The following is a 25,781-nucleotide window of genomic DNA, read 5'->3' as shown; positions in this document are numbered from 1 at the left end:
GAGCCCGATGCAGGGCTCGATCCCAGGACCCTGGGATCGTGACCTGAGCCAAAGGCAGAGGCTTTAACCCACCGAGCCACCCAGGTGCCCCGGTGAGGTAGTTTTTGTTTTGTTTTTTTAAAGATTTTATTTATTTATTTGACAGAGAGAGAGAGAGGTCACAAGTAGGCAGAGAGGCAGGCAGAGAGAGAGAGGGAGAAGCAGGCTCCTTGCCGAGCAGAGAGCATGATGTGGGGCTCGATCCCAGGACCCTGAGATCATGACCTGAGCCGAAGGTTTAACCCACTGAGCCACCCAGGTGCCCCAGTGAGGTAGTTTTTAAGCACAGATCACTTCAGAGTAGTCCCACTTGAGCCTTTGATAAGCTAATGACATATGCCCGATGAAATCAAGGTTGCCTGAATTCTTCTTGGGATGAGAGGAAACAGTATCCACACCTGGGAGCAGGGGATCTGTGATTCACTTCCATCTGTGGCAAGGACAGGAACCCAGGACAAGCCTGGTCTGCATGCTACAGATCTCCAGCTCACTCACACCAAACCTCTAGAAGAACAGCCAAAGAATGGGCTTTTACTTTTTTTTTTTTTCAGATTTTATTTTTAAGTAATCGCTTCAGCCAGCATAGGGCTTGAACTCCATCCTGAGATCAAGAGTGGCGGTCTCCCCCTACAGAGCCAGCCAGGTGCCCTGGGCTCTTGCATTTTAGATTGTGAATTCTAAGAAAGGAAGGAAATTGCTTACAGAATTCCATACTAATTTTCTCTCAGTTGGAATTTCTATGAGTTTCTTAAAAGATCATGGCTTCCCTGGGCCTCAAATGGGGACAAAATGGTGTTCCCTCGAAGAGCTCCGCCGCCCACCAGCAGAGCGCTGTGTCCGTTTCCAGCCCCCACGGCAGCGCCTGCGATTAGGTTCTTCCCATTTTTCTTTGACAAAGCAAAGCAAAACAAAACAAACAACAAAATTGAAATGAGTTTTCTTAATATGGCTCAGTTTGAAAAAAAGGAAAGGAGTTTGGAAAAGAAAAGGTTTTCATTGACAGTTTAACCCACTTGTAGATTCTATTTATTGAAACGTGTCTATGGGCTTCATTTTAGCGATGCCACCAAATATAACCTCTCGGCACCATGTCCTGGAACGGATAACATCCAGGCTCCTGAGGGATTTGGGATTAGAAAGCTTAGGTCTGAGCCGTCCTAGTGTGCTCACTTCCCTCCATTTCTCTTTCTCCACCTAAAAGATACTCCAGTGCTGCCTGAGGGGTTGTACTGGGAAAGAGGAGAGAAGAAAACTCGCTGAAAGTTACTTTCCAGTTTTCCCCGGTTTTTCCAAGGTTTATCACATAGGAACAAATCTCCCTATACCTAACTACACAAGAAACAAATCCTATTCTTACAAAGAAAGTGTTCTGCTTGACAGGATAAATCCTTTAGTCTTCAGTAGGTCAACTCAATGGAAGAACCTAGAAGCCAGATTACAGAGAGTGGAGAAGAGTGGGCTCAGTGTGGGTCTCCGAGCTCTAGACTCACAACTCTGACTGCTGATGCCATCTTCCAGGATGCCCCCACCTTCTCCCGCCCGCCAACAAGATGTATCCAAAGTGGAGTACGCTGTCTCCTCCGCCCACCCCTCCACCCCTGCCCCCCCACAGGGTTCTCTGTCTCAGTGAATGCCCCCGTCTTCCTCACAGGCCCCCGATTTGAAACCGAGGAATTCTCCTCAATGCCTTTCTCACTCACTGTCTCTGCTTCCAATGAGTCATTCATTCCCTTCATTTCCGCCTCCCAGATCTCTCCCGTATTTATCTATTTCTCTCCGTTCCCACCACCTGCCACTTTCCTAGCCCTGCTTGCCAGCACTTCTCATCCAGATCGCTGCACCAGCCTCTTATTCAGGTGCTCCTGCCTGGCCCTTAGTATTTCCCACATGCAGGAAGAGCGATCCTTCTCACAGGCAAATCCGAGGCCCTTGCTTTCCTGTTTAACCTCCTTCCATGGTTCCCCATTGCCTTGGAATAAAGGCAAACCAGGCTTATAAGGACTTTCTTTGCTTGAATGGGTTTATCTCTTAAGATTCTTGACTTGCGGGGGGCACCTGGGTGGCTCAGTGGGTTAAAGCCTCTGCCTTTGGCTCAGGTCATGATCCCAGGGTCCTGGGATCGAGCCCCACATCAGGCTCTCTGCTCAGCAGGGAGCCTGCTTCCTCCTCTCTCTCTGCCTGCTGCTCTGCCTACTTGTGATCTCTGTCTGTCAAATAAATAAATAAATAAAATCTTTAAAAAAAAAAAAAAGATTCTTGACTTGCCACTTGTAACCCCTTCATACTCCATCCCTGAGCTATGGAAACTTTCAGGTCCCAGTAAACTTGTCTGGCACACTCTCTCCTCCTGGCCTTGCTGTATAATGTTCCCACAGCTTGAAACACTCCTTACTCTTACTCCTGCTTACCTGATTCACTGTTATTAGGCCTTCAGACCTCAGCTTCCAAGTCTCCTCACACCACTTATGTGTTCCAGCAGCACAGTCTATGTGTCCCATGTCAAAGCTTCTGCCTTACTCGCTGGGAGTGCAAATGCCTATTTATTTTTTAAGCTGTATTCTCTACTACAAGTTATGTCCCTTATTTGGCTTTCTAGAAAGGCACAAGTAAAATAACAGCATTGGTTTGGCTGGGGTTTGGAGGTTGGAAAGGAGGAGAGAATTGACAGCAAAACAGTCAAAAAAAACTTTCTGGGGGTAATGGAAAGAAGGTTCCATATCTTGACTGTGATTGTCAAAATGCATCAAACTGTACACATAAAATGGGTGCATTTCTTGTATATGAATTACAAAACCTCAATAAAGCAGGTTTTAAGAAAAATAAATGTATACTCTCTGATTTATCTCATAAATACACCTGACTCATAGTAAGTACCTTCCATGAGTAATTGTTAAATGGATGGATGGATGAATGAGTATTCTTCCTTTCCTCTCCTGTTTTATACAATTGGCATAAATTTTTAAAAAAAATACATGTGTTTATAAAAAGGGTTAAGTTATGACCTATGTTGACATCCCATAAATGGGATTCAAATTTCCTTCAGTAAAACATGCAAACCTAAGACTGTGCATGTCCTTTAGAAAAAATGCTTTCAGGATGAATGCAGGGAAAGGAGGAAGCATCACAGTGACATGAGACAGCTGTTTTGCCTACTTGAGGTATGGAGCAGGTGAGAAGTAATAGCTTCCAGGGGACTGCTGCGGGCAGTTCTGAGGCCTGCCTGCCCGGAAGCTGCCTTGCTGGAGCCCAGGCTAATCTGGGTTCTGGGTGCACTGTGTTCTAAAGGCACTGATGAGGGGTGCATCTGTCTTCGGCTCAGGTCATGATCCCAGGATCCTGGGATCAAGCCCATGTCTGGCTCCCTGCTCAGCAGGAGTCTGCTTCTCCATTTCTCTCTTCTGCTCTTCCCTGCTTGTGCTCCACTCCTGTCAAATAAATTAATAAAATATATATTTTTTTAAAAAGCACTGATGATACTCACTTCCATTCTTTAGCTTCATGTTCCATCTTCATTCTTAGACACCAGGCAGCTCAAGAGAAATGGGACAGGGGCTCCTGCCCAGACCTGCCACAGAAGTGCCTGCACACTGACACCAAGAGATGGAAACCAGCACCTGCCTTGGCCTGAGACAACCTTGACCAGAGACAGATATTGTACTTCGTTAACAGCGACCTAGACCCGGGGTTAACCCCAGTTCAGCTGTCCAGTGTTAGGAACCATTTCTATTCACGGAAGCCCACACTTTAGTGTCTATGGAGTGAAAGACTAGTTAGAATTAGCTTACTCCTCCCTTCTCTTTCAGATGAGGAAACTGAGGGCAGAAGGGATGAGCGAGTTGGCTACGCTGTGATAAGACAGTGGGGATCAGCTCCCAGCAGCCTCTTGGCTCCTGGAGTGCTCCCTGCAGGCACCGCCACTCCTTACAGCCCAGCAGTGATCAGCCCAGTTTGCTCTGTCGGCTTTGGAGAACACTTGGTGAATCTAAATCGTGAATCTTGGGATTCAGATTTACTCTCAGATTTTATCACTGCATGAATGAAAAGAGCAAAAAGACAAAAAGAAAGTGACTTGTTTTCTGGAGATCACACAGCTCATTTGGCCAAAAGATGCAAGACCCCCCACCTCTCTTCTAATTACTGCCTTCTCGGAAGGTGCCTGCTTCTCCCACCTGTCGAAGGGCACGCGATGTCCATCAAGGCTGCTCTCCGCGGGGCTCACCCCCACCTCTTCTGCTCTTGCACACCTGGCGGAGACTGTTGAATGAACAAACACACAGCCTTATTTGTAAGTAGGTGGCTTGGAATCCAGAATACACTTTCCAAAGGAAACAACGTCATGAGAGGGTTTGGGTTTCCTGGGCCCGCCCACGAAGCTGAATTCGTCTATCACATGACTGCAAGACTATATATTTTGAGTAGGAAATAAGGGAGAAAAGAAGTACCATTACCATATTAGTCCTAAAATAAACGAGGAAGAAAGAAAGAAATAGAACAAGGAAGGAAGGAAGAAAAGGACAAGAAACGCCCGGGGGGCAGACCTTACCCCCAGGGCCCAGCTCCACTCGGAAAATGAAGGGGGGCCGCCTCTCTCTTAGATGAGTGATTATGCCTCGAAATTAGTGACTTCCTCTGCTAACAGTCGAATCTCTGACAGCTGCTCAGATCAGCCAGGCATACATTACTTTCATCTTTAATAAACAGGCACTCTGAAGTCGGTGGTTGGTCTCCATGGCAACCAGCTCCAGTTTTCCACTGATGCCGGGGCCAGAAAGGAAGAAGAAATAGATCACTTTGGCTGAGGGGCAGAGGAAGGCAGGGGGTGGGACACGATGCACTGCCCTCCATTTCCTACGGGCCCCAGCTCTTCCCCTCCCCACCCCGAGGATGGAGAGGAACTGCGGTGCCATTTTTCTACGCACAGAGGAGGAGGAGTCCTGATCCGTGATACGGAAAAAATCTGGAGGGTGCCTGGGTGGCTCAGTGAGTTGAGCCTCTGCCTTCATTCGGCTGGGGTCATGATCTCAGAGTCCTGGGATCGAGTCCCGCAAGGGGCTCTCTGCTCAGCGGGGAGCCTGCTTCCTTCTCTCTCTCTCTCTCTCTGTCTGCCTCTCCGCCTACTTGTGATCTCACTCTCTGTCAAATAAATAAATAAAATCTTTAAAAAAAAAATCTGGAAAAGGACTGGGCTGGACAGCGTAGTGCAGGCCAAAGCCCGAGCTGCCAATGAGCTAAATGCAATTTGATCCAACCTTATCCTTATGTATTGTGTGTGCCTGGCCCTCTGCTACCTGCTGTGGGGTTATTTCCAGGAGGAGATCACAAAGTAAGGAGCGGTGCCAGCGAACATCACGGTGATGGGGGAAGGAGATCAGAGCATACGTCAGAAGAGGCACAGCCCTTGCCTCCCAGAGCCCGGTGCAGCTGCTGCTCACCACACCCTCTGACCTCAAGCTCAGCCATTCTTGGGCTCTGGTCGGGGTGACTGGCAGCTGGTCAGGTGGGAATTTGTGGTCTGTTGACAGTTCACCGCTGTGGCATCCACCAGGACTCTTAACACCTGAGATCCATAGCATTGCCACCTTCTCTGAGCTCTCCCTGGAGGGTCGACTTGGTCTGCAGGACTGGGCTCTGATCCCCTTGCCCAGACCCCCTGCCTTGCTCACACTTGCCTCTCTTCCCTCTCCCTGAATCACAGTTCCGGATCCCCAGGTGGACGCCTGCTCTAAAGCAACTGGCCAACTGGAACCACCCCGACGAGGAGATCCTTAATTTCAGCTCTGGTCCCCTGCCAGAGCTGTCGGCATCTCTGCCCCAGCAGGTGTCTGGACCCTCAGGGTTACTGACTGATGCCTGCAGAAGCTAAGCCTTTTCACTGGGAGCCCCTAAAGACTGGACCTTGGACCACAAACACCCCACTCACCATCCCAAAGCCTGCCAGCTTCTGGTCCCAAGCTCTTCCCTCTCCCTACAAGCCACACTGCTGCCAAAATATCAGAAAGCCTCATTTCTGAGCCTGAATGGACATGATAGACGTGGTATTTGAGATGACTCTTGAAGAGTAGCCAGGATTTAGACAGCAGAAGAGAGGGCTTTCTCTGCCAGAACCAACGTCCTTGATGAGAGTCATAGGTAATGGGTTACTCCCTTTATTGAAACCTCAATTAGGTGATGCCAACTTCCTGCCCCCATCAACAGGGAAGGGTTAAGGTAGTTGGAGGAATCAAGTCCTGTCTGGGGCCCTGGGGCACCGAGAGGTACTCGCTCACGGAGGTTCTCGCGGAGCTGGCTTGTGAAAATACAATCAGTACCTTCCCTAGGATTCTTAAAGGGCAACTAGACAGCTCTAGCCAGGAAGAGGATTACAGCAGCTCCCCCCTCACCCATGGGGCATACATTCCTGGGTCCCCCATGGATGCCCAAACCTGCAGATAGAACCAAACCCCATCTATGCTGTTTTCTTTATACATACCCACCCCTGATAAAGTTTAATTTCTAAATTAGGCCCAGTAGGAAATTAACACTCACTGCTGATAACATAGCACAATTATAACAATAGGCTGTATTAAGAGTTAGGTGAATATGGTCTCTCTCTCGTAGAGTATCTTATTGTACTGTGGTCACCCTTCTTGCAATCGATGATAAGATGCCTGCATGTTGGGATGAAGGGAAGTGAGAGGTGTAGACACTGGGAGGTAGTGTTAGGCTCCTACTGACCTCGGATCCAGGAGGAGGATCGTCTGCTTCCCAACCTTCATTGACCGCGTGGAACCAAACTCCGAAAGCAACCCATGGAGAACAGGGCCCACGGTATAGATAAAATCCACTGAACACAGTCCCCCGTTATTCACGAAAACAGAGATGATGTTGAGCTATTAAGTAGCTTTAAGCTGAGGAATAATGTGATGAGATGATGTTTTAGGACAACCCCTGGGCTGCTGCAGGCGCAGTGGAGGGGGAGGGGGTGGAAAACTTGGGAAGGGCAAGGGCGGAGCCAGGAGGCCCCTTGCCAGTGCCCCGCTGTTCCGGGAGGGGAGAGGGGACGCGCAGGCTGCAGAGGCCAAGCGGAGAGGGGTCTCCTTCACCTGCACTGTCTCTGTTTTCATTTTACTTTCTGCTGGGCTCCCCTTGTCTCCCCGTGCCCCTGCTGTGTCTGCTGTCTGACCCCAGGGGCACAGCCCACACTCACTCGCCCCTGGGCTTTTCCATGTTCATCCTCGCTTCTGCATCCTCTATCCTAACCTTTCTATTTCCTGCTTTCTGTTCTCTTCTCAGTGTGGAGGAAAAGCTGCCCACAAAATCTCCCCACCCTCAGCTTTGGAGGAAATGACCAGCCCCAGGAGACAAACTCCTCTTATCTGCTGGAAACCAGTAGGCTGATTTTTCCAGCCAAAGATCAGAACACCATAGGCTATTGGCCCCACCGGTGGATCACCAGAAATGTCTATTAGGAGTTTGTTGCTTGTTTCTACCCATTCTTGACCCTCCTTTGACCTGAAATACCTCCTCTATGGATGCCTGAAGGCCCACCATTAAGCCAGTCATTCCTTTGTGTTAATTATTACTTTCTCCCAATGGTTTTCCTTTGAACATAAAAATACTCCTGGAAGGGGAAATACATTAGCTTCCTATTGCCTTGATATAAACAAAGAACGGAGGGGAAAAATACAAAAGTTTTTCAAACCGTTCTCAACATCATATATGGGATTGGGATTTAAATCTAATTTGAGCGCAGAATTCACAAAATATATTTAAATTATAGAACTGTGGATATTTAAATTATAGGATATAATCACATGCTTATTTTATCTTTTCATCTTTTTTATTGAAGTGTAACGTACACACAATGGAGTATACAAATCTTAACTGTATAGTTTAATGAATTTTTATAGATGTATATATCCATGTTTCTGCCTCAGAGATTAAATAAATCCCAGTACTTCAGAAGGCTCCCTGTGCCTCTTACTAGTCAATATTCCTCCAAAGGTAACCACTGCTCTTACTACCATAAATTGTTTCTTCCTGTTTCAAGCTTCATATAAATGGAGTCATGTGGATTCTGGCTTCTTTGGCTCAATCTAATTTTTTTGAGATTCATACCTATTGTCACCCGTATGAGTCATTCTTTTCTACTGGTGCTCAGTATTCTATTGTATGAAGATACTACAATTTCTTTATCCATTTTTCTGTTGATGGACACTTGGCTTGTTTCCAGTTCCTGGCTATTACGAATAAAGTTGCCAAGAACACTCTTGTACAAATTTTTGGGAAGACTAATTTTTTCTTGAATATCTACCTAGAAACGCAACTGCTGGGTCAAAGAATAGGTATGTATTTAACTTTATGAAACATTGTTGAACAGATTTCCCAAGCAATTGTAGCATTCTACACACCCACCAACAAAATGTGTTAGAGTTGGAGTTGCTCCATGTCCTTGCAAACACTGGGTTTGGTCCATCTTTTTAATTTTAGCTATTCTGGTAGAGAAACGGCAATATGTTTGCCTGAAAGAGCTGGATTCCTGAGCGGGTGGTCCTGGGCAGGAGAAGGGAGACCTCACATTAATGACAGCTGTTGGAGAGAAGTTCTGATGAGTTTTGTTTGAATTCTTGTTTTGATAATGAGAAACTGGAAGGACTAGAAATCTAGAAGAATATTTTCTATCAGTACCCACTAAAAGAAATCCAGTCCTGTGGTCTCTAGGCTGTCACCAATGGAGGAAAGAGCTAGTTTAAGCCAATGCTAGAACACTCCAGACAGGATAGACTTAAAGACTGCAGACCCATGTGTGAGGTATGTCAAGAAGGGATCTTATACCAGGATTCTTGGTTGCAAGCAAACCAGTTTGAGCTAATGGAATCAAATGGGAATGTACTGAAAGATAGGGTATTCACTAACCCGAAGAGTCAAGGGCCAGGCCTAGACATGGGCAGGAACTGAGGAGAATCTAGAAGGTCAGGAACAGGCAATTCAGTCTGTTTGGCATGGCTCCCTGGCCTCGGTGTGATTCCTGAGGTCCTTATGTCACTTGTTCAAGGCCCAAAGTTCCAGAAGAGTCTATCTGATTGGCTAAACTTAGACCAAATATCCACCCTCAGGGCTGGTCTCTGCAAGAGCTTCCATGGTGGGGAGCAGGCCCCTGGGTTGATATCCCACTAAGACTGCATACACGAGGAGGAGGTCATTTCCTAAACGAAATCAGGTGTCATCTGGAAGGTGGAACAGAACCAATGTTAAGTAGCCAAAGAAATGCCGCATGTGCACTACAGTCCTGGCTTCAATAGCATTATGTTCACACTATCATGTTAATAATAGAGGAGAGGAAAGAAAACTGGCCTGATCTTTTCGGGTAAGCCAGGTAAAAGTTTTTGGCAGGACTATAAAACCCAGCGGAGTTGTTAATCTGCTTTCAAATGGCTTTGAATAAGAAAAGATCATGTGATTCAAAGTTCCCTAATTTGTCATTTTCAGTCAGTCAGAGTCACTCTCCTTGTAGTGTCACCAAACCTGACAGGGGTCCTGGGTGGGGTGAGGGGACTGTAGAAGCTCAGGAAAGAAGATCCCAGCAGAGGGATGGCACTCTTTTCTGGGTCCTCCATCCCTCGGCCTCTACAAGTTAGGGCCTCGGGCCTAAGCTTCTCACGGACTTAAGAAACTATGTGAGACTTGGGGGGGAAAGTCACAGGCTCCAAAATACCTAAAGAAAATTGCAAGTGTTACAATTTTATATGCTCAGTTAGCATTAGGCACATTTACCTTCTCTTTGGTGATGCTCAGCTCAGAGTTGCCTGGGACTTTGACCCACTGTGCATTGCTCCAAACTACAGAACCACCAGCAAGAGAGAGAGTCAGGGGGAGCAGGAGCAGGGGACCTGGCTTCTCCACAGGGTGGCCACATCTTGATTTTCATCTGAAATGAAGAATCAAAGTCAGCTCTAGAAAAAAAAAAAGAAAGAAAGAAAGAAGAAGACTAAAGCCCTTACCTCCAGTTCAGAACCTAGTTTCTGGATTCCTTCTTTACTTCTCCAATTGTTCAATGGAATTAATTAACTGTAGCTTTATATGTAGGAAAGACTGTGAAAACCTCCAAGTTACCTGGAATTGGGCCAGAGGTCCTCTTGAGCTTAGACTTTTGAAGCGTGCCATTTCCTTCAGTGGAAAGGGGTTTCTGAAGACCCCAGTGCTGTCCAGTTGTGTCACAAACTCACTACATGACTTCAGGGAAGTCACACCCTTTATTCTTCTCTTTCTTTTCCTGGAACACAGCAAGTCCCAAGATCATCTTAAGTAGATTCCTAAATAAAGAAAGGACCCATGTTAGCCTTGCCGACACATCTTCCGTCATGGGCCACAGAAAACCAAATGATACAATGAAAGCATCTCTGTTCCCCCAAACCAGGCTCAATCTCCAAATTAGGCAGCCTGTGATTAGTAGAATCTATTTCACTGTAATCAGGTAGGGTAGTTCTAGGAAAAAATTATACCGAATTTTACTAAATGTGCCTTCATTTGGTTAACCAGACCACTGGGACTGACATACTGTACCGATTACATAATGTGAGTACCTTCAACATCCTTCCATTTCAGTGAATTGGCTTTTTAGCCATCAGAGTAGAGCCCAATAGAATTTATTTTCTTTGTGGTAGTGTCGAACATGACTAAATTAGTTAAACTACTTTAATATGAGGTTGCTTTAAGGATCAAAAATTCTCAACCACTCCTTCCAAGGAAACATCAACCCACAACATGTGGACTGAATCTCCATTTTCATTTACTTTGGTTCATTTTGGGTTCTTCCGAACGGCTTCATTTTTCTTCTTGCTAAACCAGCTTACATTTTGGACCTGACTAAACACTCTTATATTTGTGCTAATCTTTTGACCAAATACTTTCCTTCATTTTACACCCCACCACTAGGCATCATAATTGTGATCAATTACAAATTACTGGGTGGTGAGCTCTTCATTCTGCCCATAGCAAGATAAATTACTTCCTTGCCTAAACAATCTCTCCTAGAATAATATTCTTGACCCCCTCCCATTCTCTGTCCTTCTCCGAGGAGGCCATGCTGCTGATACTCGTGAATGTAATTTGAGCTGTTTGAAAAATGTGCAAACACATTATTAGCAACGTGTTTAAACAGCACCTTTCCCTTAGGTGTTTATAATCCTTTAAAGTTATGATATAATTACTCCTTCCGGCATCCCTTTAAAATATACACAGCACAGCAAGAAAAATACTTGTCAAGAAATATGACGGTTATGAATAGATAAAAAGTAATCTCCCATGTCTCATACAACATTTTCATTTATTTATGGGATCTGTGTATTCCTTGCCTCTTTCAAAAAGGACTTGAGGCTACTTAAAACTCGTATGTATACCATTACTCTAATAAAATAGGAGTAAAAGCAGGGAGGCAGGTAGGAAACCTATTCCAAAACATGACAAAAAACTAGAAAGGTAAATGTGACAGTTTTGATCTTACAGAAATATGAAAGTTCTACATTGCAAAGGTCAGATAAAGCGTTAATACCCACAATATGAACTATATACAACTGCCTAAAAATCAATAAAAGAGCAACACTCAAGTGTTTATTTTGTGCAAAGAACATGATACTTAGACCCAGCATAACAAATACAAATAATAAAAAAATCCTATAAAAAATGCTTACATTCTAATTCCTACAGAAGGTGTTTCGAATTAAAACATAACAGTGTGTGCACAACTCAACAGCAAGAAAATAAAAAGATTTATAATGTACAGCATTATACAGCAATTTTGTTTGTTCTAAATTTTCTCCCAATGCAAACAGTGCCGAAATGAACAGCCTGGTACTTATTATACATTTTAGCAAAAACACAAATATTTCTAGAAGCCAGGTTCCTAGAAGCAGAATTGAGTTAAAATTAATATGCATTTAAAAATGATAAATAGTGCCAATTAACTCTTCTAAAATATTCTTCTATTTTATACTTAAACCCGAAGAATATGAGTGTGCCCATTTTCCTTAAACGTACAATTACCATATGACCCAGTAATTATACTCTTGGGCATTCATCCCAGAGGAATAGAAGCTTATATTTCTGCAAAAACTGTACATGATTGTTGATAACAACTTTATTCATCATAGCTAAAAATTAGAAACAATCCAAATGTCCTTCAATGGTTGAGGGGTTAAACACATCATGACATACCATGCCATTGAATAGTACTCAGCAATAAACAGTTGGTACACAAAACAACTTGGATGAATCCCCAGAGAGTTATGCTGAATGAAAGAGCCAACTCCAAAAGCTTGTAAACCATATGATTGCATAAATACATTTCTGGAATAACGGAAGTATAGAAATGGAGAAAGGATGAGTGGTTGTCGAGAACTAGGGGTGAAGAAGGGGGCAGAGGGAAGTGGGTGTGGGTATAAAGGGCAACACAAGGGATCCTCAAGGTGATGAAACTGTTCTGGGTCTTGACTGCGATGGTACATATGGGGACCTACACAGATAATACAATTGCTTAGAACCAACATACACACACACACACACAGATGCGCACACAGATGAGTTCAAGTTAAAGTGGGGACATCTGAATGAGCCTGATGGATTGTATCAATATTAATACCCTAGTTGGGATACTTACTGAACAACAATTTAGCAAGGTGTTACCAGTGGAGGAAACTAGGTCAAAAGTACATGAGATCTCTATTATTGCTTACAACTGTATGTGAATCTACCATTGTCTCCAAATAGGAAGCTTAATTTTAGGAGATATAAGGCGAATCTGTATGGTATAAGGTCTGTGATTCCTGTGGAGTGAGAAAAGCATGTCCTAAAACAGTAGGTACAGTATTCTGTTCACGATAAACAAAGCCATATATCAGCTTGTGTGTGTATATGAATAAATAGAAAATTTAATACCGGTTACCCCCAAAGAAGAGGAAGGGAAAAGAATTAAGTTTTAGTCTATATGCTCCTGTATTGTCACAGCGCTTTATAACCAACAGTTCTGTAATTTAAGTATTCGGGGTTTTTAAAAAAGATTTATTTATTGGGGTGCCTGGGTGGCTCAGTGGGTTAAACCTCTGCCTTCCGCTCAGGTCATGATCTCAGGGTCCTGGGATCGAGCCCTGCATCGGGCTCTCTGTGGGGGGCCTGCTTATCCTTCTCTCTCTGCCTACTGTGACCTCTCACTCCGTCAAATAAATAAATAAAATATTTTTTAAAGATTTTTAAAAATAAAAGATTTATTTATTTGAGAGAGAAAGAGAACACTTGCGCTTGAGTTAACGTGGTGGGGAGGGACCGAGGGACAGAATCTTCAAGCAGAGTCCCCGCGGAGCACAGAGCCTGACAGCGGGCTCGATCTCACAACCCGGGAGATCATGGCCTGAGCCAACACCAAGAGTTGGACACTTAACTGTGTGAGCCTCCCAGGTGCCCCCAAGTACTTCTTTTTTTTTTTAATTGTAAGAAGAGATTAAATTATGCCGATAATGAGAGTTAACCAACTGTTCTATATATATATAAGCAGTCTCTTTTCAAACAAACTGGGAGCAAAGAAGTGTTCTGGGGAGAGGCAAGTTTCTGAGATCCAGCAAAGCAAAGGCCCCTCTGAGAGGAGTAGAAAGGTTGTAGAAAGGGGAGTGACCCACAGTAGAAGAGGACCCTGAAGGGAGGGGGAGGGAGGGGGAGAGGATCCTGGGAAGAAATGCAAAGACTCAAAAGTAAGAGGGAAACTGGACTAGGGATGCTTTGGGGTTTTCCCAGTGGAAATAGGAATAAAATACTGCTTTGGGTTTGCTATTTGGGGTGATGTACTTATCATTTGTCAGGGAAGTAGCTCATACCAGAAGCTTCCCCTTGGTCCTTCCACCAACATGGGGATTCTACTAGCTACTGAGCGTATCTCCTGGAATTGTACATTCCAGTGTGGAGCATTATATTGGCCTGTGGTCTCACTGGACCTTGTCAGAGGAATTCATGTCAAGGCTTTATCATCTGATTCCCATAGCCCTTACTCAGCCCCATTTCTGGTGTGGGATCAGCATAAACTCAAAAAGCTGGATGGTTTTCTTTTCCCGGTACCCAGTCACCCTAATAAATGTTCACTGGTCCCACTAGGCTAGGGGAAGGAGCAGGGTCCTTTCTAAGAGGGATCTGGGTCTGCCAACTGGCTTAGTTAAGGGAACTAGAGAAGAGGTATGTATTCCCACTATGGGGATGCAACTTAGATCTTTGCCCAGCAAAACCAGACGTTTTCTCCTTATATATGTGAAGAACTGATTTAGTAAACTGCCCTTCCATCTCATTTCTGGTAATCTAGTGACCAATTTGCCATTGCCACAGATGCCTGCAAATGAAACAATCTATCTCTCCATCCCTGTGGTTTATTACGGTAATCACATTTACCTTGTCTCTCATGGTTCCACTGAGACCAGGGTAACCAATTCCATGATGGCATCGGCACTGCCACCTTGGACCTTCAGAGAGATACCTCAGAGCTCTGCAAGGATTCTGATGCCTCCCTTACCAAGGATTTTTTTTTTAAATTTCATTTATTTATTTGACAGACAGAGATCACAAGTAGGCAGAGAGGCAGGCAGAGAGAGATGGAGAAGCAGGCTCCCTGCTGAGCAGAGAGTCCAATGTGGGACTCCATCCCAGGACCCTGGGATCATGACCTGAGCTGAAAGCAGAGGCTCTAACCCACTGAGCCACCCAGGCGCCCCACCAAGGATTTGTTTTACTGCTTTGGTGAAATGCTTTTCACATCCTCACAGAACATTTTGATTAGGCGACAGCTGAACCTGTTGGAGTAATTGATTCATTCCAACATTCCCATCTCCCTGAGCCTCTAGATTCCTTCCACTCTTACAGCCTTGCTTCTCAAAGCGTAATTCGTAGACTAAACAACACCTTTGCATCACCTGCAACCACTTTAGAATCTCATTCCTGTCCTAGACCTGCCAAATCACAACCTGCATCTTAACAAGGTCCCCAGGTGATTCATAAGCACATTAAATTTTGCTTTACAGCAGTGGTTCCCAAACTTTAATGTGCATCAAATTCATTTTCGAAAGCACAAATTCCCAGGGCTCAGCTCCAGTGTCCGATTCTATAAATCTGGGGTGAGATTCAAGAACTGCCATTTCTAACACATTCCCAGTTGACACTGATGGCTCCAGGTGACAGGGTGAGCCATTCTGTATCAACCAGGGTTGTATGTTACACCAGAGAATTTACAGAATTTCAACCTATAACACTGTAGGCCCTCATAGACTGCAGATGACTCCACAATCTTTAAAATCACTACATTTGATAGAACAACTGAATGCCACAGCATCTAGATCTTCCAATGGCTTGTCCTTCACTTAACTTTCATCCCATGCTATGACCATTGATGATCTGAATGATTGAGATACTACTGCATGCATAGACTATCAGTGTCTATTTCCATCTTTTGAACCTCCCCATTCCCCACAAGTTTATCCCTTCAACTCCTCATACGTGATCAACCCAACCCCAGAATCCAATTATGAAGCTCTATTTCCTGGTCCAACTTTAGTATCAACTACTGCATCAGAGTACCAGGAAGAAATGGGTTATATGCTCAGATTAGGATAATTCAAAGTGGGAATTATTTACAGTGGTGTAGATGGGGTATCAGGAAATCACAAGAGAGAAGGCAAAACCTAGAAGTTAGTAGCAGTTAAGTGTTAGTGCCCTAGACTTCAGGAAGAGGGTCATATGAAAAAGGTCCCAATAAGAGAAGCACTGGTCTTCAGTCAAGGAACTCAGACAACCTGTGACAACCTTACAGAGGGAGCTAAGAGAATAAATACCTTGTCCTCCCTCTATCCCGTTTCCAGTCTCTTACCAGGGATCCTCAGTAGTCACACCCAACTGGAAGCCACAGACAAACAAGGCAGAGGTTATAGTCAACGAAGTCAATGAAGAGTGGATCTGGAGAGGAAAATATAAGACCTCTAGCATGGTGGGAAGGGCTGTTGGTTTAGTTTTAAACAAATGTGCTTGTGGCATCTAAGCAGAAGTATTAAGCAGGTAGTTGAGTGGCTCTGGAGATTGGAGAAAAGTCTTTGAGAGCTCTCAGCATAGAGGCGAGGCCATGAAAGGTGGTAAGATGACCTAGGCAGAGTGTAGAGTGAGAAAAGAAGAGAATCTGAGGTTGAACCTAAGTAGTTCCAACATTTAAAAGTCAAGTGGAAGGGGCACCTGGGTGGCTCAGTGGGTTAAAGCCTCTGCCTTCGGCTCAGGTCGTGACCCCAGGGTCCTGGGATTGAGCCCCACATCGGGATCTCTGCTCGGCGGGGAGCCTGCTTCCTCCTCTCTCTCTGCCTGCTTCTCTGCCTACTCGTGATCTCTGTCAAATAAATAAATAAAATCTTTTAAAAAAAAAGTTAAGTGGAAGAGGAAAATATGGCAGAGGGACAGAGAAATATAGGCAGAGAGGTGGGAGAAAAAACAAGAAGAGTGTAGGGGCCTAGATACCAAGGAACCTTGCTAATTTTCCCTAAAAGAAGGAAGGGTCAGCTTTGTTAAAGTCTACAGAAAGGTCACATAATATGAAAACTAAGGAGTGTCCATGAGATTTAGAGGCATGAAGGTCACTAGATACTTTGATAAAAATGGTTTTAATAAAGAAGTAGGGGAGGAAGCCCTTGCAGGAGGCTAATGAGTAAGCAGGTGTTGAATTGGGGCCAATGATGACTATGCAGCACTCGCAGTTTGGGTGAGAATGGGAAGAGAGGGAAAGAGTAGGGCCACAAAGAAAATGTGGGGTCCAGAAATGGGGTGTTTTTTAAAAATAGGAGTGACTAAGACATGTTTAGATGTTGATGAACAGAATATATGAGAGGGGAGCAAACCAAAGACAGAAAGGAAGGATAATTGGTAACATACCTTTTCTGAGAAAGTTGAAATCTGCAGCATGGGGAAGAGAGGTGACCTTTCTAGGAGAAGGGACATTACTTCCATCTTATCAGAAGGAAAGAACAAAGGATGGACACAGGCACAGGTGGCCGGAAGTGAGGTAATTCCCAACCTGAGGGCTTCTATTTCCTCTGGGAAATGGAGTGAGGGATGAATGGGGACTTAAGGCTTTGAGAAGAAAGTTTGAAATGGTTATTTCAGAGAATGAAGGGAAGGTGGACAATGGGGTTCCCGGGGGGTGGGGGGATTGTTGAGAGTCAACAGAGTTAATGACTGAGAAGACCCTGCTAGGCTGGGGTGGTTTTCCCCAACTGTGCGTTGCTGCCTAGGAGGAGATGCGAGGAAGCTGTATTGTTGAGTTTTTTCAGGACTGATTTCTTTTCCAGGTGAGTATGAGGAAAAGACGAAATAGGCCAGAAGGTTTAGGGTACTGGCAAGATAGTGACTGACAGAGTGGACCATGGACTCTAACATGGCTTCAAGGGAAACAAAGAGTAGACTGGTGGATAATGAAAAGGAGAGGGGCCGGCGGCCTAAGGGCCTCAGTAAACTGAGGTGTGGAGCAGGTGAATAAATAGGCTAGAATACCGTGTGAGGGAGTTGTAGTCATGGTGGGAGATTTGAGAGATGAGAAGGTTTAGGAGAAGTAGGTAGTGGAGAAGGTTCAGGAATTGAGAAGCCAAAGTATTTACTAGGTCATTGGTGGATATAGGAACGTCTCCTAGGAGGATGGCAGGGCTAGGGTGTGAGGGAATATCGTGAGCCAGGAGGTATAGTCCTTGGGGAATGAGAGGGAGTGTCTGGGAGGCCAGTGGATGAAAACAACACCAGAACTTCAGAGGAGCGGCCATTTTATAGTAATGTTTGGATGTGGTGCCCAGGAATGAGTCTATACACACCCCTCCTCCTGGGTGTGTAGAGTGCAGAATACTTAAAAGAGTTACAAAGAAGCCACACTCTATGGGTAAAGATGGGTCTCAGTTCAGGCAAGGAGATGGAGGTTCTCCATGGGGCTGAGGCACCAAGAGCCCTGATGAGAGCAGAGGCAGCGGATCGGGATGAAGAGGGATGAAGAGACAAGGCTTCAACTTGATCATGTTTGGGTGTTTGGGTCACAGCTTGTGAAAAAGCTGTCACTAGAAAGATTTCATTCTTATTTATTTAATTATTCACTATTTATTGAGAAAGAGTGAGCAGGGGTGAGGAGAAGCAGAGGGAGAAGGAGAGAGAGAAGATCTCAAGCAGGCTCAATGCTCAACGCAGAGCCCGACACAGGGCTCAGTCTCAGGACCCTGAGATCATGACCTGAGCTGACATCAAGACTCAGATATTTAGCCAACTGAGCCACCCGGGTGCCCCTGTCATTAGAAAGATTTCAAAATCAGTCTCTGTGTTCAGAAAGCATTATTTCTGCTTCTCAAAGACATGCACACATGCCAACTCTAATTGTCCTTCATTTTCAGCGGTGACCCTGTGTGTGTGTGGTCCGGCTCTGAAGAACAATGCCTAACCAGCAGTATTTTCTCCGTGCTCAGGACTGTCCTTGGGCTTCTTTGGTTCCAGCTGCTGTTTGCTTAGTCTGGCATGATTTTTTTTCCTTTGTGTCCTTATTTCCTAATTTGCCAAACCCTATGGTTTCAAAAGGATCCTCCCAGCAAGGATGACTTTAGGCCTCTGTTCTCTGGATGGTTTTCTATGTCAGCCTCTCACCACATCTTTCGATCCGGGCCTTGAGCTTGTCCTCTAGTGATTTCTCTGGGCTGTTCTTTGCTGGCTTCACTTCTTGAATATCCACCCTCTGCCTTTACCCATTCCCAGGGGAATGGATGGGGTTATTGGGCAGCTGTGTGTCTCTAAGATCACCAGGTGGGTGACAGTATCAGCAATATCTATTATTAAGACAGGAGAGGACGTGGAACTAAACATTCCCAATTTTTAGTAATCCCTGGGATGGTTAAGCCAATTCTTCAGGTATCGTTAAGTAAAACAAAAGCCAGTATGTAAACAGTAGAACTGTGTTTGCCAGTGTTCCCTTTCACCTTCCCAGTCTTGTCCCTTTCATCGTGATTTTCCTACTAATTCATAGAATGAAAGGTGTGACCTCATCTTGACAAACATCACAAGTGTGTGTTATTGTTTTTCTCAGTCTCTGTGACTTACAGTCATGCACCATAGTGGACAGGCCAGCTTAGAAGGGAAATCCCCTCACATGTGAAAAACACACTTAGCATACTCATTTCTCTACACAACAGGATGACTGAGAATAATCATATGAGAGCATATTGCCATTTGGATAGCTTCAATCAAAACTCTTCACGTGATTTTCAGTTCAGTGTTCTCTCTTCCATTTTGTTTCGTTATTACTGTTTTGAATTTTGTTGTTGCTGTTGTGTGAGCCCTCCGTATTTTCCAGGAGGTGCTGTGTACGGATTGGCTCTATTATTGTCACTATGGTTATTCCCATCTATCACCTAAAATGCCTATAAACAGTCTCCAACAGCATGGCCCTTGCTGCCTATCAGCCTCTATGTCGAGGCACTAGAGAAATGTCTGCCCCTAGAGAAAGTCCCATGGTGCAGCCCATCAGGCAGAGTTTCAATCAGTTAGCTCATCAGCCTGCTCTTTAGTAACACAAACAAAAATATAATTTACTGTTGTTATGGGCAATTTACTTCTAAATTCTTGAGATTTGTAACTCCAGAACCTCCCTGATATCAGAGGCACCTCTTCAGAGCCTGACTAGAAACTCAGCCTTAAAGGTACCCTCCACATATCTGTTCTAAAAATCTTACTGCAGGAGTTGAAGATAAATACATTTTCCCTTAAAGCTACAACTGAAGCTGGAGGAGTTAGACTTAAGCAAGAGACTTAAATTTCTTGCTTTTGTTTTCTCCCTCTGGATATGAACACCTCTACACACATAGCCTTATGCCGGAGCAGCCTTCTTGAAACCCAAAGGGAACCAACCTTAGGATGAAACCTGTGTGGCAAAGAGCAGAACAAGGAAGGAGAGAACATGCATCCTGGCTGACATCCTTGAGCTGCTGATCTCACCAGCTCTGGAGTCCACCCCACCCCCAGGATCTTGTGAGATAACAAATGTCCTTATATTTAACTCACATTGGTAAGCCAATGTGGGCTTGTGGGAAGTCTCCACATAAGTTTGAAAGCTCTCCCTCTGAGGCTCCCTCCTTTCTGGGATTCCCTCCTTCCCAATTTCAAACGGCTGCAGAAGCCCCAAACCCCTAATTTCTGAGTCTTCTGCTCAGTAGGATCGCCACCTTCTTCTGGAGCTTTGTCTCCAAGCACGATGGGAAGGGCTTCGTACCGTCAGAGGAAAACACCTCCTCAGTACAGATCTTACCCAGTGTGATTCCCTTTGTTCAAGGGTCCTATCTTCTCCAGAGATGGAGAACCAAACCATTTTGTTTGCTCTCCTGGGCCTTAAAATATTTTGTTATTATATTTGTTTAGGGTCCAGAATTTATCATAGTCTTTGGCAGAACGCTTAGTCAGAGATGCTTTACTCTGCCATTGTCAGAAGTTGGAACTGACCAGAAAGGCCAAAACTGGACATTAAAATCCTGAGTTTGGTGGGAAAGCTGGGCTATCCTTTCCTTGTGCCACACTCTCCCGTGTCTCTTCACATCGGAAAGGGATTAATTTTGATGAACCAAGGCTGAAAACTGAAAATTCTCCTGAAGGAACCATACTTCAAAGCATTATCAGTCATTCGTAATTTAGAATGGACAATCCTTTTTGGAGAGCAGGTTTTGATACGGGTTAGTGAGAAAGAATAAGAAGTTCCTGGTCACATCTGTCTCCGGATGGCAAGGGACAGAAAACCTGCCACAGTTTTGACCTAAACAAAAGCATTTATAGACACATATAAGTTAAAACTCCACAGCAGGGCTAGTTCCAGACAGAGCTGGATCTAGGACTCGTAGAGGATCAACAGAACGTGGGTTGTCTGCTTTTGTTTTTTGTTTTTCTTTTGGTTTTGGTTTCTGTTGCCAGCTTTCAGACCTGCCTCCTGCATGGTCAGGATTAATCCCAGCTTCCTGGGACTGCAGGAGCACTCCTCACAGTCCTGCCTCCTCTCAGGTGTATGGTACAGAGGAGAAAGGGAGAGCCTAGTTCCCAGTAGTAGCCACAAAAATCACACTGCCTCTCCCAGGTTCTGCCTGGGTCCCTGGGCCACGGTGCCTATCTCTGGAACAATCGCACGGCCACGAAATAGGATGAAATGACTGGCCTAAGGGTGGCTCACCTGCTCCACCCCACATTCAGAAGGGTGTCAGTTCCACCGGTCCCTCACATACTGAGAATGGGAGAGGGAGAGGGGTAGCCCCCCCATAAATATCGGGGAGTAAGGGGGGGTGGGACAGTCTGCCTGATAAATATCTGGCTTCTTATTCACTGTAAGGGCAGACACATGCTGGTGCAGAAACAACAGACGCGGGGAACCTGGGTGGCTCAGTAGGTTAAGCCTCTGCCTTCGGCTCAAGTCATGATCTCAGGGTCCTGAGATCAAGCACCACATTGGGCTCTCTGCTCAGCAGGGAGTCTGCTTCCCCCCTCTCTCTGCCTGCTTCTCTGCCTACTTGTGATCTCTGTCTGTCAAATAAATAAATAAAATCTTAAAAAAAAAAAAGAAACAACAGACACCCCCACCAAGATGGTTATTGGAAGAGACTGGGACGAGGGTAGGGGTCAGGCGTTTAGAAGGTTATATGCTAGAGAGGTAGGGAGCCGGAAAGAGAAAAGCTGCCTCTTTTCCCTCTTAGCCCATAGGCTCAGGACTGCTGGAAGCAGGTGCTGTGCTGTATCATTGCTTCATGGCTGGCATGCTTGGGGACCTGCCATGAGTGAAGTCCATGAAATTCAGATGCCACAGCAGTATCTTAAAAAGGTATCAGGTGGAGAGTGGCTTTCAATGCGGAATCCAGGCCTCCAATTAGAGGCTTGTTCCACTTGCTAAATTTGGTGTGGGTGAAATGCCCACTGATCTCTTGTCCCTATAGCATTTCATCACTGTGATGAGTGCTCTGGGAGCAAAGCCTTCCGTCCCCACCCTTTCTAATGGTAGGCAATCTCTAGACCCTTAGAATTCTTTCTCCAGATAAATTGCCAGGCCTGCCTTTCAATCTCTTCCACTAGTGAGGGCACAATCCAAGGAAAAAAGAAGATGAACAATCCCAAGCACAGCGATGATCCAAATGTTCACTGGGCTTGGATAGCGCCTGACCAGCCTCCCTCATGGCTCCAACCATCCAGCAGCCTTTGTTATGGGGGCTGGGGGGGGGGGACACGATACTCCCTTTTGTCTTCCCATCTGTCTCTCCTTCCAGAAAAGTTGGGGTATCCCAGGCACCACTGAAAAATACCTTGGGATCTCTCAATCCATTCAGTCCTCATTGGCTGCTCCTAAGCATCTCCTGACGAGAACCTGGTCATTCCAAGCTCATGAAAGACTTCCTCCAGTAATTAAGAGCACTCTCCCTGATTTTCAAAAATGTGTGCACTTTTTAGTACCGAACACTTTTCTACCATAAGCATACCTCATTTTTACCGCACACACAAAAAATTAAAATACATGTGGATATTCAAAGTTTAAAGATTCCCAGCAAGCTGTCTTCCCTTAGAATTTCCAGTGACCGACTTGGAAGTCGCTGTTCACAGCCTTTCGGGCTTCTTCTGTCACTAAAGTTATATATAATAATAAAAAGAAAACATACTTATGACTAATTTTAAAATGCAACATGGCAGACGTGTCTGGAAAGAAGAACTCCCATCAGCTCTTTTCATACCCACGTTCCTCTGTGAGGAATTCCTGGCCTTTTCAGGTAATCAGAGCACCCCTTCCTCCTTCATGAAATAACTCAGCTCACTTCCCTCAGTTTCACCTTCCTGGTGAACTGGTCTTTTGAAGGGTAGAGATATTCTGGTAGATTCTTCCTCCTTCCTGCTCTCCCACCCCCGGTTTCTGCACTTTCTCTGCGCCGCACTGCATTGAGGACACCTGTCGCTGACCTCATTCTCAGCTTTGTTTGTTTCCCTGATAAGATTACTGACCAGGTGCTATAATCTTCTGTTTGCTGAGCAACTGCCTCGGTGCCGTTCCTGTGACCTACACTCTGGACGGAGCCGACTTCATTATTCAGGACAGGCTGCAGGTCCAGTTACCAGCAGTGGCCACCTCTGGGACCAGACAGAAACTCGTTCAGCCAGTTCCCTTCTCTTGCTGAGCAGTTCCAAGACGGACACACACAGATTGACAAAAACACTGAAAGTGTCTGTGTTCCCGGGAATGAGTCCCACCAGAACAAGCCCGGTCTGTTGCCGGACTCCTATTCTCATTTCCTCTTCCCCCACACTCCGCCTTCCATCCCGCCCCCACCTCCCTTTGCTGCGAAGCTCTTGGACCATCAAGTTTGAATGCAGCATTGAGATGGTGATTAAAACAGTGTGTTATTTTCCGAATGTCAAGCAACCTATGACAATAAAGCAGGCGTAAGGTATCAGGAAAACAGACGCGTGCTGCTTCTGCACTGGGTACAAACGCACAAATGGCTGAACTTTGAAGAGCCTCCACGTTCCCAAGAAGTCTTGGAGCATTAAAATTGATGACGGTGATTCAGTTGCCTTTCGGAGCAGCAAAAAGCGTATAACCGAATCCTCCTGGGTTTAGCCGTTTTCAGCCCAGGCATATTAACTTGGCTTAGCTGTGCGTCTGCTTTTGTGTACACACGCACAGTATTTAACCACCAGTGCAGCGGGCTCCAAATTAAAACCATATTTCGTTAGCACCGCATGTTCCAGCCTTGACAGTATTTATCAAAGGGGAAGCTGCTGGATTTATTGAAAGAAATGAACTTCACCAGGGTCTGGCAGGCCCAACCCTGAGAGGGAGTTCTGATTTTTTTTTTCTCCCTGCCCACAGAGCAGTGTTGCCACTGTTGGCTCCAGGCTGTTTTCCTTGCTTTGGTCAGTGCTCGCTACTGTGACCCGTCCAGTGCCTCCCTTCCAGCCACCTGGGGGCCTCATGAGATGTCATCAGCTCCACATCCATTTATCTTTTGAGGCCCTGTTTGTGTTCCCTTCCCTTGTGCGGTCTGTTTTTCCTCTCCTGCTCTCTAGCCTTGCTCTGAGCATCACCTGGGAAATGTAGCATCCCAGGTCCCACCCCTGACACCCAGAATCTGCATTTTAGCACAGATCCCCAGGGGATCTCAGTGCACCCTGAAGTTTGAGAAGCACTGCTCTACCCCCAGTAACTTTTCTACCAGTGGCTCTCACTGGAGGTCAGGTTAGGCGTTTTGGAAATGCCTATAGGATTGGGCGGGGGGATTGTCCCAATGGTGGATGCTGGACGGGAGAACTACTGACAACTGTGGGCTGGGTGGGTCCTGGACAGCCTGCAGGGGAGAGGACAGCCCCGTAGAAGGAAGACTTGGTTCTTATGTTACATGGCTTTCTCAGGTGCTGCGAGGCAGCCGAAGAAGTAAGAAACCTATTTGTCACAATCTGAGTCTAGATCCTAATTCTTCTTTATACAAAGACACCAAGTATTGCTTGCACAGTTTTAATAATACACTGAGTTGTGTAGGAATTCAACTTCTGAGAAAATTCAGGGAAGACTGCCTTTGTTTTGTTAAGAACTTCACCTCTGTTCAAAGCTCTGGAAACACACATGATCCAGGGCAATGCTGCTCACAGAATTTCAGTCTCCAGGGCAGTATCTCCACATCAGTCTGCATTTGTAGCTATCTCAACAGTGGCGATTTTCCATCTGACTACTTCATTACGTTTTTCGGTGTAAATGTGCCTGAGCATTTATATATTAAAATTCATATGATTTTATTACCATTAGTATTTTTTTCTTTCTTTTTTATATCAGAGTTGAGGAATTCATTATACAGTTGCTGAGTCATTTATATTATTCATGGCTTCTATTTCAGGAAAATAAAGGAACCATATAAAACTATTTGTTACAAGAAGAGAATGTTGGGTCTGATCGGGCTGGGAACCTTGGCTGTACCTTCTTCAATTCTTCAACTGGGTCTTAGTACATACTGTCTTGAAATCTCAGCTATATTTTTAGACCATGCACAGGCTCCCCTACTAGATTACAAATATCCTTAGTGTAGGACTCTGTTTTATGATCTTGGTCTTCTAATCACACCCCTTAATACATCTCCTGAGCACCAGGTCATCAGTCACATGGCCTTTGGAGGACGCCCGTTCCCGGCATTCCTTTCTTTATATATTACCGCCTTCCTACTGGGTGCAGAGCACTGGCAGCCTGGAGCATGGTCATTAAAAAAGGGTTTGGGGGCACTTGGCTGGCTCAGGGAGAGGAGCGTGAGACTCTTGATCTCAGGCTTGTAAGTTCAAGGCCCCCCTCCCCACATTAGGTGTAGCGATTATTTACAAATAAAATCTGCGGCACGTGGATGGCTCAACCAGGTAAGTGTTGGACTCTTGGTTTCAGCTAAGGTCGTGATCTCACAGGTGGTGAGATCAAGCCCCATGTCAGGCTCTGTACTCAGCAGGGAGTCTCCTTGTAGATTCTCTCCCCCTGCCCTTCCCCCATTCTCATGCTCTTTCTCACCCTCTAAAATAAATAAATAAATCTTTTAAAAAATAAAATAAAATATGAAAGAAAGTGAAAGGAGGGAAGGAAGGAAGGAACAGAGGGAGGGAAGAAGAAAGGAGGGAGGAGGGGGGAGGGGAGGAGGGGGGAGGGGAGGAAGGAAGATGCATGAGATCACGGGGATTTTCATGGAAGGAGGTTT

The 25,781-nt window shown here is 45.3% G+C and overlaps 1 long non-coding RNA gene across 6 annotated transcripts in view; it reads right to left on the bottom strand.

Moving 5' to 3' along the window:
- Nucleotides 1-245: 245 nt before the first annotated feature.
- LOC123392128 overlaps nt 246-25,781 on the bottom strand; it is a 70,312-nt gene continuing 44,776 nt past the window's right edge. For 2 of the 6 annotated variants that reach the window (XR_006606837.1, XR_006606836.1), the window contains exons 8-13: nt 10,132-10,331; nt 9,793-9,946; nt 6,754-9,245; nt 4,583-4,791; nt 4,209-4,293; nt 1,036-3,464 (exon numbers count right to left, since the gene is read on the bottom strand). This is a non-coding gene — a long non-coding RNA (uncharacterized LOC123392128). Of the gene's footprint in view, nt 927-1,035; nt 3,465-4,208; nt 4,294-4,582; nt 4,792-6,753; nt 9,246-9,792; nt 9,947-10,131; nt 10,332-25,781 lie in introns of those variants that run through there. The other 4 variants (XR_006606841.1, XR_006606840.1, XR_006606838.1 and 1 more) reach the window with 4 other exon arrangements.

The sequence above is a fragment of the Mustela putorius genome, unplaced genomic scaffold (genome assembly GCF_011764305.1).
Source record: "Mustela putorius furo isolate JIRA1106 unplaced genomic scaffold, ASM1176430v1.1 tig00000450_pilon_pilon_pilon, whole genome shotgun sequence".
Lineage (NCBI taxonomy): Eukaryota > Metazoa > Chordata > Mammalia > Carnivora > Mustelidae > Mustela > Mustela putorius.
Note: the sequence above shows the minus strand (reverse complement) of the source record. Positions and strands in the feature narration are given on the sequence as shown.